We start from the raw sequence: 16,892 nt of genomic DNA, 5'->3' as shown, positions 1-16,892 counted from the left end.
ATATGAATTTACTGCAACGTTTTGACAACGGTCACCAACACAATTTCGTACATTTCATACACAGAGGTCCTGCATGGTATCAGGAATTCCGTGTTTTGACGTCGTGAAGCAATTTTTTACATGATTTTCATGTTGATTCGCGTGAAACACGCAATTATTAGGATATCCCTCGAAACGTTGATCTTGAGTGTCAACTAGGTAGTCTCTCCAGGGTTACCTGGTCCCCTTATCGCCTTGACGTGTGGCACTCACACCTCCTTTGTACTGCGCGGCCTCACAACACACATGTGCAGTTCAGCCTGTGTGTGTGTGTGTTGTTGACAACATATTTGGGTAGTTTCATTTTAAATCGAACAACGTGTGAAAGTCGTATTTTTTAATTCGCCCAGAAAAAATATATGTTAGAGGACAGTTTAAACGACGCAAATCGCGCCACGTGCGACGCTCGTGCGTGTAGTAGTTTCCGCGTAGGAGAGGGGGAAAGTCTGAGGCTCCTTGAGCACGCTTTCTTCTGAACCGACTTTGACGGGATCTAGCACCGCTAATTTTATGTCTAGGAACTGGAGGTTTTTTATGATTATAGGCTGCACCATAGACACTGTCGACAGTTACCCACAGAACTCTGAGAGCCACAGATTTTCTGTTAAAAAATGCCAAACTTGGCGTAAACGTTCAAAAAGGCCAAACTTTGTTACCAATTTTCTTCATGACGGAACGTCTGAGAACATCGAGCTTAGTGCCGTTCGATAGGACGTTGAAAGGGCTTTCGTGCTGTATAGAATTCATTTTTCTCAGCCCAATTGTTTCTGTGTTAATAACTTGAGAATCACACATGGTAGGCGAAAATTGCCAATGTTGCATCTCAATTTTCTCAAAAATGCCATCTTCGATTTCTTTGATTATTTTTCGAAAGGTGGCGTCACGTCTGTACTTTAGACGTCAAGTGAGACAATCTTTTATTTTTAACTGAGAGACGCGCAGCGATTTTTTTTTTGTCAGGCAGGGTGCACGAGGCTGCGGCCTTGCGCGCCCCACCCACGAGCACGCGACCTTCAGCCTCTTCTTTGCTATATGTGTCCCGTTGACGGAGAAATCAATGACCACACTGCGTGAGCTTGTTGTAGTGTCCCCGGAGCATCACTTTACGTTTACCCAATGGTCTCTCAGTTCCGTCAGGCTCATTCAAACCGTGGGAGAGTACATGAGTTGCCTGTGCGCCCTTGACGAGAAGCCCCAGTTCGACGAACATACCGACAAAGCAGTGAGAAGAAACGAAGCGCTTCGTAGAGATCTTTATCCACTGGTAACATCTTAGCTTTTGTTTCAGGTTGCCACCAGTCCCCCAGGAAGTGTGAAAGTCACATCCTTTTCATTGGTAAAAGAACGAAGAACGGAAGTTTCGAACAACGTAAAATGTGCCCATTGCGAGATCCCTGCAGGTGGTGGCTGCCACCATTGGATTAGCATCATCCGATAGCTGTACACATGTCCTTTCACATGATATAAGGTGAATGGGTTCAAGCGCATGGATGCCAGAAGGACTACTGAAGACCACACTGAGGGTTTAAGGTACCTACGGCTACCGGAAACGAGGGATTTTAGTTGTGCATTGTTCTGTCGGAAATTATGATTCCCACGGTGACACTGACACATCTCGGTGAGGGCGAACGTGTCCCAGTAAACCACCGGTGTCCCATGGACGTCCTGAAAAGATCCCGAAGTCCTGATCCGCGAAAAATGTCCCAATGTTGTAAATAAGACGTCATTCGAAACGTCCTAGCGTTGTCTAGCCAGGATGTATTTTAATGATATCGCTGGGACTTCGAAATGGCGTCCCGATCGGATGTTGATTTAGAAGTAGAATACAAACATACTTTCGATGCTCATTATATTTTTGTATCCTTATCATAACGTTCAACAGCGTGCAGCAAAAAACTAAAACAGTGACACTAATTTTTATCCGTGTTACCGAAGTGGCAACACACAAAAATTATTCATCTGAATTTACAAAGAAACTCCCGACATGGTCCGAGCTTAGCAGATGTACCACAGTATCTAGCTTCTGTTTCCTTTTACTGTAGTGCTAATAAAGGTAGTTGGGAAGGCCGAGAAGACCTCGATATCTCTTGCAATATCTCCGTGTAGAACGGAACACACACAACTACATCTCCAGATGTGCTTCCCTGCCGGAACGAGAAGACATAACATCATTGAATTGTCGCCACAATTCCAACGAGATCCAAAGACAAATCAGACAGTCAATTCGTTCATTATGTAGCCGTCAGGTACAAGTTCCTCACTGACAGAATCAGGGTTTTTGAAGAGAAGCTATACCTTCGCGACATCATGTTCCACTATGTTGTGTGGCGAAGACCGTACCCACGGAATAAAGAAGCAATTCAATGAATTGGCTTAATGGATATAAATGCTAAACGCTGATTTCCACTTGATTTAATGTAATCCAACATGTTTTGTACACACTGCACCAGTTCAAAGAATGCGAAACCAATTGAAGGAATTGGCCTAGAGTATCAATAAAACAACTACTTTATTTCTAATGTTAATAATGAGGAGTTTCGTCGCTAGTGTGGATACCCGAGCCCACTGGCATAAAATGCGATGAAATGTGCCCCTTCACAAGGATGGAAGTCCTGACGTGTCTAAAAAGACCAAAAAAGCTCTCATCAGAGTGTTGATGGGCTGGATTTCACCAGGGGCCAAGCAATTTTCATAGAGATAGAAAGGGTGAAATTCCAACTGACTAAGGATCTGAGAGAGCGCGGTTCGGGAAGGTTGGTAGCATGGACAAATAAGAAGAATGTGCCCAGGTCCCCTACGGCACCGTAGTGACATCATAGGTCAGAATAGATCAGATATGCATAGAGATTCCAACTGAGCACTGCACATGCCACTTGAGGTGGCGGTTGATGCCGCGGCGTCTTTTAGCCATCCAGTGATGGCTTAACCCCATCAGAGTGACATCGCGGTGTTTCGCGATGGGTTCCCGTGTCTAATATCTTGACCTGCAGCGGCGATGTCGGGATGCTGTTTCTTGTGACGAATTTCCCTTCCATCCCCCTACGCGTGCACCTTGCGGCTTGTGAGAAATCCTGGCGGTTGTCCAGATATTTGAAAATTCTAGGCAACCGTCGGTGCTTCTGACACCTTCAAAGTCTTGTAAATCCCGCCCGGACTGTTGGATCGAGACCAAAATTCAGGTCCGAACGGGCCTGGATTAGCTGTGTGATCGCGCAAATCACACAGGAACTGATCTGTAGTGGTTTCGAACTCGTAGGCGGAGACGCGTTAGTAAAATTCGTTTTTCCGAACTTCAGTGCCCTTGTTGGAAAGAAGTTCGCCTCGGACAGGGTTCATACTTGGAGAATCCACTGTTCTCGACGCGGAGCACGTGATAAAATTCACCGCGTCTCTCTAAATTTAGCAGTTCTCGAGTTAGAGGATTCCGCGTTCACACTCCTCCCAATACATGGGACCAGCGGCTTCCCCGACCCCCCCCCCCCCAAAAAAAAAAGCTTTCCCGTTGCTGCCACATGGTCATGTTTGCCTTCGTTATGAAGGTTTCAATGCGCTATTTTCAACAGCGTTTGTCCCGCAGGCGCGCGATGTTCCGTTCTCCCGATATCGGCTTAAGAGCATGACGAGCTGCGAGGCTGGCTAGAGCCACCCTGAAACGCTTCCCACATTTCGGTGTCGTAAGTCGATTACCCGATGTCCGATTTAGTCGAAATTTTATGTGCGCGTGCTCTGTTCCCTGCTCTACAACTTTCCAATTATGACCAGCCGTCGATTTCCAGTGGTTAAGACGTCATTCTCGAAATTCCTGACACCGACCACCGTTCACCGATCTTTGTCCCTGTCTTCAGGCTTGAAGCCGACGGCGGATCCGACTTCCTCTTAATGGGCACACGCACTCGACATGGGAAACGCGTAGAAACTTGCCGCATCTTTCTATCCCTCTCGGTTCTCGAGTTAGAACACCGTGGCAACGGCGGTTCTCTGATACATGGGCCTGGGGCATTTTTTTCGATATCGGGTTCTTGCTGGCGTAGGAAGGTGATTGAGATGTGTTTTTGAAGAGGAAAACGTCCTGTTTCCGATAGCGTTGGTCCCGTCTTCGCGCGACTTTCCGTTCCCTTGCTACATTCCGAGGAGCGCCTGGGCGCTGGGGCATGGCCTGGCGGGCAGGTGGCCTTCTTGCCGTTTCTGCGCTGCGGGCGGCGTCCATTTCGCTTGCAAGCTTCGTTGCGTTCGCACGCCTTTTTCTGGCTCCCGTTGTCTCGCGTTCCGTCGTTGCTCTGGTGCCCTGGACTGCTGTGAATGTGTTTTTATGCCCTACTAGTGTTGCCTGGGGGTGCTTTCATGTGTGCACCCTGGAAGATAGGTCCAGAAGCCTTGCGATTTCTTCGATTAAAGGTTAGTTCTATGTTTGTACGATTCGTGCAACTTTTGTTTGGTATCATTCCTAGCGTGTGGGTTCTATTACTTTATGCTAGCAGTGTGATTATTACCCCTTTTGATTCCTATTACCCTATGCTTTATCGTTCAGCTAAGTGTACTCGTGACCCTACCAGCACTTTTCAAGGTGAAGATGCAACATCGTCAGTGGCCCTGTTACTAATGTCTAATCTATGAATTTCAGATACTTTCGACGTATTCATTGCGGTGAACAACGCGGTTGGGACAGCACACTCACGACGTGGGAAGGTCACAGAAATGTTGAAAGACATCAGGTAAGTTACGCTAAAGTGCGTTTCAGAGCTCTTCAGTGACTTGTGTTTACTGCGAAACAGATTGGGCATACGCTTCACCCGTGCAACTTCGTCATGTGCTCCACGGCTTTACGGCTGTGCCACTGTATGCAAAAAAATGCTGAGTGATTTTAATAAAGAATTTGCAGGGAAGTACAATGTGTCGCACCTTGTTGACTCTTTTACAGATGTGTGGAAACGTCGTAGCGGATGAATGTGAATTATGGATCTCCAAGTGGCGTCGCCCGCGTCATTTTCAAGATTTTACCCGTTTTGAAGGTACGTAGTGAATGTGCGAGGCATTCACGTTAGTGATGGGCAAGTCAGTTCATTTTTGTGAACTAATTCATTTAGTTCAGTTCACTCCACTGAACTGTCTAAAAGAATAGTTCATTCGTTCACCTGTTCGCAATTAAACACAATCAAGTAATATAGTCCCAAACTTTAAAGTGGCTCGACCAAGACAGATACAACAAAATGATCTTGCAATTCAGTTTTCCAAAGGTTCGAGAACATCAACATAGCAAACGTAATCTTTTAGGTCGCTTTTTTATTTTGCTTTAAATTTCTACGTATATTTTTAACGAGAAAAGTAATGCAGAGATCAATATGCAAGGTGCCGTCGTCGTTCAATGTTACAATCGCGTATTTCTGATCACTTACATCTGCTTGCTGCGAACTTGAGAACACAAAAGTGTGATAGAGTAAACGCAGTTTCAACTCATTTCATTCAAATGCATGAGAGAGCTTGAAGAAAAGTACAACGTAGCGTTGTGGAGGAAAAATTGGGAAGCTTGCAGTGTATTGCCGCAAAAATAGCGTGCCCGCTCCAGGGTGTGCAAGTCACACAAGCAGTCAGCCAGAAGTCAGAACATAACGGCGCCACTAGCAGTCCACAATTGCGAGAAGGAGCTCAGAACGATCTCAGTGCAATCAGTTCTAAATGATTTACTCTTGTTCAGCGTTCGCCGTTCATATAGTTCACTTGCCCAGAGTACTTCAATCCATACGGCGTTCAAAGCCGCTCTGCTGGCTCTCCCTCCCCCGTGGACGAGTAACAGTTCTGACAGGCGCTGCGAGTACTTCCAAACGACCCGCGGCATCGTTTAGTTCTTTAGTTCATCCAGTTCTCTTCCTTCACACCTTCACACAGTCCACTCGAAGCTCTCCCTCCCCGCGCTTTTTTTAAGCGCATGCGCTGTGGACTAGCACCTTCTCTGACGGCCAACGGCAGACCCTGCGAGTGCTTCAAAACGTCCCGCGGCATCGTTTAGTTCTTCAGTTCATCCAGTTCTCTTCCTTCACACCTTCACACAGTCCACTCGAAGCTCTCCCTCCCCGCGCTTTTTTTAAGCGCATGCGCTGTGGACTAGCACCTTCTCTGACGGCCAACGGCAGACCCTGCGAGTGCTTCAAAACGTCCCGCGGCATCGTTTAGTTCTTTAGTTCATCCAGTTCTCTTCCTTCACACCTTCACTAAGTCCACTTGAAGCTCTGCCTCGCCGCACCGCCCGCGCTCTTCCTTAAGCGCATGCGCTGTGGACGAGCAGCAGTTCTAACAGGCAACGGCAGGCTCTGCGAGTCCTTCAAAACGACTCGCGACGTCGTTTAGTTCTTTAGTTCATCCAGTTCTCTTCCTTCACACAGTCCACTTCAGCGCAGCGTCACAGCCACTCAAGGCCACAGCGTATGCGCCGTGGTCTCCCGCCCTTCTTCATGCGCGCATGTCCTTCGTTAGCTTTTCAAAACGTTCGTTAGATGGCGCAGAGCGCAGATGTCACACTTGGAAGCGTATCAAAGCGTATGCGTTGTGGGTGTCGAGGGCAGGCCCAATGAACTGAATTGAGGAACTAATGTTTTGGTTGTTGTTGAACTAGTTCGTTCAGTTCACACGAATGACTAGTTCAGTTTGAAGGGTTCGTCCACGAACGACACATCACTACTCTATACCCACAACGCATACGCTTTGATACGCTTCTAAGTGTGACATCTGCGCCATCTAACGAACGTTTTGTAAAGCCGACAAAGCACATGCGCGCAAGAAGAAGGGCGGGAGACCACGGCGCATACGCTGTGGCCTTGAGTGGCTGTGACGCTGCGCTGAAGTGGACTGTGTGAAGGAAGAGAACTGGATGAACTACAGAACTAAACGACGTCGCGACTCGCGAGTCGTTTTGAAGGACTCGCAGAGCCTGCCGTTGCCTGTCAGAACTGCTGCTCGTCCACAGCGCATGCGCTTACGGAAGAGCGCGGGCGGTGCTGCGAGGCAGAGCCTCAAGTGGACTTAGTGAAGGTGTGAAGGAAGAGAACTGGATGAACTAAAGAACTAAACGATGCCGCGGGACGTTTTGAAGCACTCGCAGGGTCTGCCGTTGGCCGCCAGAGAAGGTGCTAGTCCACAGCGCATGCGCTTAAGAAAAAGCGCGGGGAGGGAGAGCTTCGAGTGGACTGTGTCAAGGTGTGAAGGAAGAGAACTGGATGAACTAAAGAACTAAACGATGCCGCGGGTCGTTTGGAAGTACTCGCAGCGCCTGTCAGAACTGTTACTCGTCCACGGGGGAGGGAGAGCCAGCAGAGCGGCTTTGAACGTCGTATGGATTGAAGTACTGTGGGCAAGTGAACTATATGAACGGCGAACGCTGAACAAGAGTAAATCATTTAGAACTGATTGCGCTGAGATCGCTCGGAGCTCCTTCTCGCAATTGTGGACTGCTAGTGGCGCCGTTATGTTCTGACTTCTGGCTGACTGCTTGTGTGACTGGCACACCCTGGAGCGGGCACGCTATTTTTGCGGCAATACACTGCAAGCTTCCCAATTTTTCCTCCACAACGCTAGACGTTGTACTTTTCTTCAAGCTCTCTCATGCATTTGAATGAAATGAGTTGAAACTGCGGTTACTCTATCACAGTTCTGTGTTCTCAAGTTCGCAGCAAGCAGACGTAAGTGATCAGAAATACACGATTGTAACATTGAACGACGACGGCACCTTGCATATTGATCTGTGCAATACTTTTCTCGTTAAAAATATACGTAGAAAATTAAAGCAAAATAAAAAAGCGACCTAAAAGATTACGTTTGCTATGTTGATGTTCTCGAACCTTTGGAAAACTGAATTGCAAGATCATTTTGTTGTATCTCTCTTGGTCGAGCCACTTTAAAGTTTGGGACTATATTACTTGATTGTGTTTAATTGCGAACAGGTGAACGAATGAACTATTCTTTTAGACAGTTCAGTGGAGTGAACTGAACTAAATGAATTAGTTCACAAAAATGAACTGACTTGCCCATCACTAGTATAGAGGCCCAATGAACTGAATTGAGGAACTAATGTTTTGGTTGTTGTTGAACTAGTTCGTTCAGTTCACCCGAATGACTAGTTCAGTTTGAAGGGTTCGTCCACGAACGACACATCACTACTCTGCAGACGCAATTGAAATATTGTCACGACGACAATGTGACTCATCTCACGCGACTCATGTCACGCGCATTATCATTCTGTTCATTAAATCATTGCCATCGCCACGCTGTGCTGCCCGTATCAATATTTCAGGTGAACCGGATAGCTATCGCTGTTGGTGAAATGGTTCAACCATATTTTCTCTTCAGTTTTTTTGTTCTCCTGTTACATGATATTTTTATGCGAACATTCTTCACTGCACGGTTCCTCGCATAAATAAGACGTATCTGTTTATTCGGAAACAAGTGCATACGGCAAAGGTCAATCAACCGGAAGGAAGCTTCTCTATTTGATTGAAAAATAAACAAACGAATGCTTATCCAGGGTGTCGAACCGAACCCGAACCGTTATGTTTGCCGGAACTGAACCTGAATTCGAACCGAAATTTTCATGACACTGTTGAATCCGAACCGGAGCAGAACCGGAAAAATAATAGCGGTAACCGGTTTCGCGACAAAACGGTTCGGACATAAAAAGTCCGAAGCCTCATGTGCCTCCCATTACCCGAACGAGGACACATTGGTCTCTATATCATGGATTTCGCAAATGTTCACCCAGCAGTCAGACGAGCTCTCGGCACCTTTATTAGCATGTTGAAGCGCATTGTCCTTGTGAGTGCAGCGGCAAGCGCCCCACTCACGCTCCGCGGCGTCTGGTCTTCGGAGAGGAAGCGCCATGCGGACGAATGAAGCTGGAATAGACTAGGTCAGTTGTGTAGCTCTAGAGGACGAATATGTGATTAAGCAACCCCACACAACGTGAGCAGTAAAAGTTAAACAAGTCAGAAACGTGGGAAGTGGAGAAGGAGCACACGCAGAACGGTGCCTGTTTGATTGTGGTTTGAAAAGTAAATGTAGTTCTGCTTACTGGTAGTGCAATTGTGTCGTCACGCGTTATCTTTGTGTTGTGAGTTAACTGGTACACTGCTGGTGAGCTCGGACAGAGGAGAGACTTTTCGACATGATTCAGTACGATGGCAGGTCAATTCACGTTGCGAATTCAGTGTGCCGTGAAGTACCGCCGTCTGTGTAAAAATATGTCTATCTTGTTGGGCTTCCTTTAAGTGTATCTTGCTGGCACTGTGTGTGTGAAATCAAAAAGAGGTTTTGGGAACGAAAGTACAAGGACTACGCCGCTCCATCAGCATGGACGCTATTTGCAAGTGTTTATCCACTTACTCCCACTAAAGAGAATACCTGAGCGCTAAAAACGTCAATGCAGACAACAGCAGTAAGCTATTAGCCACGCATATCCTGATAAAAGCAGTTCTGTGGGAGATATGAAATGGAAGCGGAACCGGTTCGCGAACCAGTTCGATTTTTCCTGCCCAGAACGAAATCGAAGCAATGTGAACCCGAACCCGAACTGAACCCGTATTTTTTTGCGGTTCGACACCCTGTGCTTACCCAACCAAAACAGTGCGATGACAGTCCAGGATTAGCCAGCGCACTCTTTCCTTTATGCAGCTCACGTCAACTCTGTTGGTCTAACACTGATAAGTTGGAACAAACATAATATAAAGCGATCGAGAGACGAATAAAAGAAAAACGTTTCGAAACATTTCCAAACAAGAAAATTTGAGACAGGGATTAAAAAGGAACATAACACAACACGAACGTGTTGTGTTTTGTGTTGAGAATGTGTTGTGTTATGTTCATTTTGCTCTTTATCTCTGATTTCCTCGTTTGCAAAGTACCAGCCCGCCTGCACCTATCACTGTCTTTCGTAAACAGGACTTCTACAGCAGTCTACACGTCATCAGGTTCATCGGCTACCTGAAGAAGTGTAGGCTGCTACATAAAAGACGTGTTCATAAATATAGGACAATGAACATTTTGAACCGTTGTAAGTTTTTACCATAACTACTACGCTGACAAATACTAGGGCCATAGAATGAACGGACTATAGTACCTTGTTCATCAAACTTAGCACGCCGGTGTTCCCCTTTATAGTGAAACGTCTTGTATTGAAACCAGTGAGACGTATTTCTTAAAGCAGTCGTCGTCGTTTTATAGATGTATCCTCAGGCTTCGCAGGAGCTTACAGTCATAGCTGCACGAATATGCGGGCAGATAGCACCACCTCATCTCCACCACTGACATTTCGTCCCCAGTCCATTCGTTGCAGTAAGTAATTTCCGGGCCGCTACGTAATGAGCAAGGACAACCAGTGGAGATATAGGCAGAACCAGCCATCGACCCACAAACAGCAATCAGGTTTCCGACGCACGTTTCGTTCGAGCCGATAAGCCCCCACTGTTTGTGTCATAAGCCGAGAACAGGGAAGCGGAGGACAATGCGGGCGACATGGATACTCGATGTGTTCGGGTTGATATTTCTCCCAGCCATCTCGACATCCATAGACAGAACAAACTTCCGCCTCAGGCAAGATAAAGCTCACGTGCCTACCGTCCGGAACCACTGCGTCACCCCCAAGTTATCCCCTCCGCACCACTTACTCGAAAACTGCACAACAACGGGCAGGAGAAAAAAATGTGTGCATGCACAATCTTCATGCGCGCTCTCCGTGTTTTCTACACGAACATAATAGGTAACGTATTTTGTTGCATGAATATTGTACTGCAAACTTCGGTACCTCTGTACTTCCTTTTATATAAAAATTCCTCGAACTGTATAATATGCTATGTCACCCCAAGGCCTCTGCGCCCCACATGAATCAATGAGGAGTTATATACAGATTACGATGAAAACAGCGTTACACATGCAACATACGCGAAACTGGAAGAAAGAAGGCCACCAGACTGAAAGAACATCAAGAACAGATAAAGAAGCCACCAATAGAGAATCATCGCACCGAGCTGGTTCAACATGTACTCAAAACCGGTCACTCCTTTAACTTCCAAGAGGCAGAAACTTGGGCACGTGAACACAGGTGTTGTACGAAAATTTCCGGAATCCTGGTACAATCATGCTGATAACAATGCTCGCAACAGCCACAGGGGGCCCATACCGGAATGCTACAGGAGCATGACAAAGACATAAAGCTGGTTTCCGATCTGTACTATTTTGCTTTCCGTTTGTTTGAAGAGGACGCCCGCATAGGCGTGCAAACGTTATAAGTAAATTTTGTTGCCTGTCCCACCCACTCACCCCGGGCTGTGAGTTCAAGAAGCCTCCACCTTTCCTTTGCCAGCGGCGTGAGCTTAACCTAAACGCTTCTAAGGTTCCAGAGCCGGGAGCCCCCTCCGCCGTTGCGATTAGAGCAACAAGCCAGGGCAAGTGCCGCGTCTGTTAGTGATCATGCATGCTCGCGCACGAGGCCCGGTAGACACGGCGACCGTTTCTGTTCGACCGGTTGTTCTAGGAGAAGAGTCCGTTAACACGACATGCAGAATGGAGAAGTATGTCATTAAAAAGCCTCGATTGTCTACTAAAGCACCCGACAGCGCCAGCTCGCAAGATCCACACACCGCCAGTGCTTCACCACACGATAGTGACGTGAACACCCAGTTTGCTGCTGGCAAGTCCACTGGTGCAAGGTTAGCAGATGTTGCATGAGACGGGCCATCTGCGTCACTGCCAGGGACAAAAAAAAAGAAAAACAAAAAAAGAACCATCCCGCTTCCATGCACACCGCGAGATAAAGACTCATACGCTGCATTCGTTGGACGAGGTTTCCCCATTAGAAAAAAAAAGCTCTTCAACGGTTCAGGAGTCATGAGGAATCAGCGCTTCATCGTGAAGCTTCCACGGCGTTGAGAAGTGCAAGCACAGGAGCTAACGTATAGCGACCGCGCTCTCTGAGTCGAAGCTCAGCAAAATGCAGCAAAGTCGTCAAGCTCTGCAGCAGTACTGTCGTCTGCCCGCTTTTTGGCACGTCAAGGTCTCTCACTTCGCGGTCACGATGAGGACGAAGGTAACATGAAGCAACTTCTTATGTTGTGGGAAGCGGATGTGCCAGGTCTCGGGGCATGGCTCAACAAAAGTAGGTGTAAGTGGATTTCGCTGGACTTGCAAAATGAGATGATTGAACTCATTACCCACAGTGTGCTCCGTTCCCTAATCAGAGAAGTGCAGGACGCGTTGTTTTACGCGGTGATTGATGACGACACCTCTGACGTTAGCACGCAGGAGCAGGTATCCTTTTGCCTCAGATACGTCAAAGAGGGTCTTGAAGTGGAAGAAGTCTTTATTGAATTTTACGTGACGGCGGATACGAGAGCATGCACTTTCTTCTCAATTCCGAAAGACGTGTTGTGTCGACTGGATCTCCAAATTGAGAACTGCTGCGGACAATGCTACGGCGGGGTTGCAAATGTGTCTGGCAAACGCAGTGGACTCCAAGCCTTAGGTCAGGATATTGAACCAAGGGCGATGTATGTACACTTGTCGCACGATGTCTTGCGCACACTCTTAACTTGTTGCAAGACTTGTGTAAGCAAATTGATGTATGTCAACACTTTCTCAGCTTGTTTGCCGACTTGGTAAATTTTGTGAAAACATCTCCAAAGCGCCTCAGCTGGTTCGTACAGTTCCATAAGGTGGGGACACCGGCCCTGAGACAATTCTGTAAAACCCGGTGGACGCTAAAGGCATCCTCACTGCGTTCAGTGTCAAGTAACTACTCTGAGTTGGTGCAGTTCCTTTTCGCTCTGTCATCCGATGAAAAGCATGGCACAGGAGCAAAAGCCAGTGGCTATGTGAAAGCGCTCGAAAAATTCGATTCATATTTCATGCTCAGGCTAATGACCCTGATGTTTGAGAGATTGGAGAATGAAATTCCGCTCTGCAGAAGAGCTTGGGCTTCTAGAGCAACTTGTGGAGGCCGTTAAAGAATGTGTTGCCTAACTCCGCTACAAATTCCCTGGCTTTTGGAGCACGGTGAAGCCACGGCTGAGGAGCTCAAAACTGGGAGCCCCAGCCTTCCGATAAGGCAGCGACAAACACCACGTCGTTACGACGAGGGATCTCAAGCACACTAGTTTGGATCCTCGGAAGCCTATTATCGGCAGAGGTTTTACATGGTAATTGACACAGTTCATGCGTTTCCGTGCACTCGCGGTTTCCTGCCGGAATGTGGGACCACGTGACGAAAGTGGAAACATTATTGATGGGAGAAACTGACAGCGCTTATCTGTTCGTACTCTATAAAGGAGATCTTGATGCAGGTCGCCTTCAGCTTCATCGAGATATGCTGTTGGACATTGCAAAGCAGCGTGCCGTAAGCGTAGTAGCCGTAAGTACTTCGTTTCAGGACGTAAAAGAGCTGCCCACAGGAATGGAAGGTGAACCACTGAGGATGATACTTCCAGAAGTTGTTCAACTTCTTCGGATTGTATTGACCATACCTGTAACGTCCTGCCCATCAGAAAGGTCCTCCTCGTGCCTACGGCGGCTCAAAACTTACTTGCGTTCCACAGTGGGACAAGCCCAATCAAACCATATTGCACCAGCTCCCGTGGCGTAGTGGCAGCGCCTCGTAGTGGTTAAGATGATCAGCTTTCCACGCCGAGACTTGGAGGTGACACGCGTTCGAATCCTGTCACCGGCTGTGCTGTCTGATGTTTTCCCTGGGTTTTCCGAAGACTTACCAGACGAATGTCGGCACTGTTCCCCCTGAAGTCGGCCCAGGACGCACACTTCCTGTCCCCCCTCCTGCTGTCCTCTCTCCATCTATCCACGTCTGTACGCCCCTCATAGCCACAGTTGCTTCGGGGCGCTGACACGGAACTTAAAAAAAATATTGCCTTGCTCCATTGCCACAAAGAGTTTGCTCGTGATGTCGACTCGAACGCTGTTGCAAACGAGTTTATCAAACAAACAACTCCCAGGGAAAACAAGTTTCAAGGTGTGGGCTGGATCATTGCTATTTTTCACGGCTTCTAAAGATATGTGTCCGTTCGCTGATAACCGTGTCTGTTTCCCGTACCATCCAATGTGCCAGTACGCACCTGCCGTCAGGTACCAGCTGTGATTTTTGCAACCGCATAATAAATAGTATACGTTGCACATGGTCGTCTTTGTTTCCGGCTCAGGCTCCGCTGGACCCTACCCCTCCCGTCTCTTACCGTGTGCAAGGCTCGCCCCCTCGGGAAAATTGGCGTGCTACGTCTATGGCTCTCAGTACAGACATAGGAACAACCGCGGGGGCTTCATCGCCGTCGTAGAACGCATGCATCCTAAGATCTGCTAACTTTAGGGAGCAGTGGATGACAGCTTCAGCGGAGCTGGGAAAATTTCATCTCGATACGATTTGAAAACACCATTTTAGATCTATAGTAGAAGTGCAAGGGTGCAGGCGAGTTGGTACCATAGGTGGGGTGTAACGCGTTACAAAGTAGTGCGTTACCGGTAACACGTTACATTCGAGTAGTGAAATATGGTAACGCATTACATTTGGGAGAAACGTAATGAGTAACGTAACGTCATTACATTTTTACTAACTAACGCTTAACGCCGTTATGCGTTACTGCGTGTTTGGGAACATTGCTTCTAAACTTGAAAGCTTGAGCGAGGACCGTGCCTGTAGACTCCGGGAAAATCTCCGATTTTTTCTATTCATCTTCAACAATGACAAGAAGGTCACATCGGCACCCGCGAAGAACGCAAAAGGACTATTGACCTACCCTGGTTGAGATGTCACCTTTGTTTACCACCTCTATTTTTCACTCCCTTTGGTATTTTTCGGGTGAATGGGCTAAAAGCGACAGAAAAATATCCTCTACCGTCTGAACAAGTAACAAAGTACGAAGGGATTCGCTGTTTGGATTTATACTGTGTGAGATAAAAGGTCACCGTCTCTATCAACCTTGACAAGCAGCACGCACGTGTCATTAGGAGTCTGCTCAGCCACACAGATGAAAATTTTGAACGTCAACTACTTCTGCGTTGCAATAAATCATACATGTAAGTTTTGTTCATGCGTGACCCTTGTTTGTGCACAACATTGCGTGTATTGATCTGCGGAACGCACTTGTGTGATTCAACCGAAAATGGTACATATTATAAGGACAACTAGCGAAGTAATGCAAAAGTAACTGCATTACTTATCAGAAATAACGGCGTTAGTAACGCGTTACCTACTATCGCAACAGTAACGAATAACGTAACGCGTTACTTTTTGAAAAAGTAGTGAGTAACGGTAGTGCACTACAAAATAAAAGTAACTTCCCCACCTATGGTTGGTACATTGTAAAAGCGACGATAAAACCTGAGACACGGAACAGAAAAAGAACAACACGACACGTTCTGAAACTCAGCAACCCATTTATTGACAGAACCTACACTCCCAATAACCTCCTGATGGGTGGAAAGGGGAAACAGAGGCAACACTAACACAATTGCCTCGGGACTTAATCTCTTTCAACTCAGCTAAGAGTCGGCCAAACGGGTCACGTACCTTTTTCAAAACACAGGTCTCTTGGAATAGCGGGAAACAATTGCGACATTCTTTCAAGTGTTCAACCAATTCAGAATTTCCTGAAAGGTTGTCCGCATTCCTTTTATGCTCCCTCTCTCTCCGTCTCCCCAACTGTCTGTCGCTAAAGAGTTCAGATGAATTAATCCCCCAGTTGTCCAAGTTTCATGGTACTAAGTGTGAAATTAGATGGGTAGAAGTCCAGCGAATCGGTAGAATGTAGGAAGGGAGTTGCCTCAGGACAGAAGCCGCCGATATTTCGAACAGAGACTGTTCTTCTTCTGGGCCAGTGTTTCCTGGAGAACGGAGTTCTGTTCTGTTCTGTTCGGAGTTCTGTTCTCCTACCTCGGAGAACGCTCCTCAACTCGAGTTTGGCTGGTGTCATGGCAGAAGAGAGGTCGTTCGCTGCGTCCATCATCTGCGTTTTGTGCCAAGATGGCCTTTAACTGGGTGCTGACAACATTACCACTTAGCGACAACGTTCAATAAGGGGCCATCAAACTCCTTTTGACCATTTTGATGATCACAAGTTCCTCATATGGTATACGGTACCGCTTCATGAAGAAAACCGTACGAAGCCTTTTTGGATACATTGCCAGTGGAGGAAAATGTGTGCAATCGTGGGCTGCCTCTACCTCCTGTACTACAGCTGCCCGTCGACATGTGATTTTATGGCGTTAGGACTTTTCGAACTGCCACGGGAGACATTGTGAATCAGAAACGACGGTGTGCCGCGTTGTGGAAAAAATCCCACACCTTCTCCCAAGCACACTTTTCAAGATAAGGTGTAATAAATTTTCCTTCTGTCGCGCTATTTAGCACAAAAAGGTGTGTTTGAAGGGTGTTTTCACGCAAAAAGTGGTGCAAGAAAAGAAACAGTGCATTAACTGGACATCTAAAAAACATAAACATCTGATCTGCCTCCTCAATGTTTTTCCGTAATCTTTATACTGTATCAAGCTGGCCCAACCCCAGCTCCAGCTATCACCGAAACGGCTCAACAAATCTTCCATTCATGTTTTTTTTTCTCTCGTTTCTTTTTTTTTTTTTTTTGCAGTTGTTGTTCCAATAGTACGAATTCCGTTTGTTGGGTGGGATAAGAGGCTCCACCGTTTAGGCAGAGCGCGATTGAGGGCCATAAAAGTTCGTACGACATGCTCGCGGTGACTCCCCAAGAATGGTCTCCCCGATTCTTTGCTCGGGATGTTGTTGTAAAATCTGTTTTGTTTGTTTGATTGTTTATAGCTACCCTCAAGGCGTTGGGTAAACGTACCCATCCGCTAACAAA

General features: G+C 47.0%; 1 protein-coding gene and 1 long non-coding RNA gene across 3 annotated transcripts in view; one reads left to right on the top strand and one right to left on the bottom strand.

The window, feature by feature from the left end:
• Positions 1 to 16,892, bottom strand: part of LOC135373276 (protein O-mannosyl-transferase Tmtc3-like) — a 479,430-nt gene that overhangs the window by 222,523 nt on the left and 240,015 nt on the right. The gene's annotated exons all lie outside the window — the stretch shown is intronic.
• Positions 4,566 to 5,060, top strand: LOC135373273 (uncharacterized). 2 transcript variants are annotated; one of them, XR_010416394.1, is made up of 4 exons: positions 4,566 to 4,603; positions 4,661 to 4,751; positions 4,812 to 4,875; positions 4,958 to 5,060. It is a non-coding gene; the product is annotated as an uncharacterized LOC135373273 (long non-coding RNA). The 2 variants fall into 2 exon arrangements; XR_010416393.1 differs by having other exon boundaries at positions 4,661 to 4,875.

Source organism: Ornithodoros turicata, unplaced genomic scaffold (genome assembly GCF_037126465.1).
Source record: "Ornithodoros turicata isolate Travis unplaced genomic scaffold, ASM3712646v1 Chromosome23, whole genome shotgun sequence".
NCBI lineage: Eukaryota > Metazoa > Arthropoda > Arachnida > Ixodida > Argasidae > Ornithodoros > Ornithodoros turicata.
This window is presented reverse-complemented; position numbering and strand designations above follow the sequence as displayed.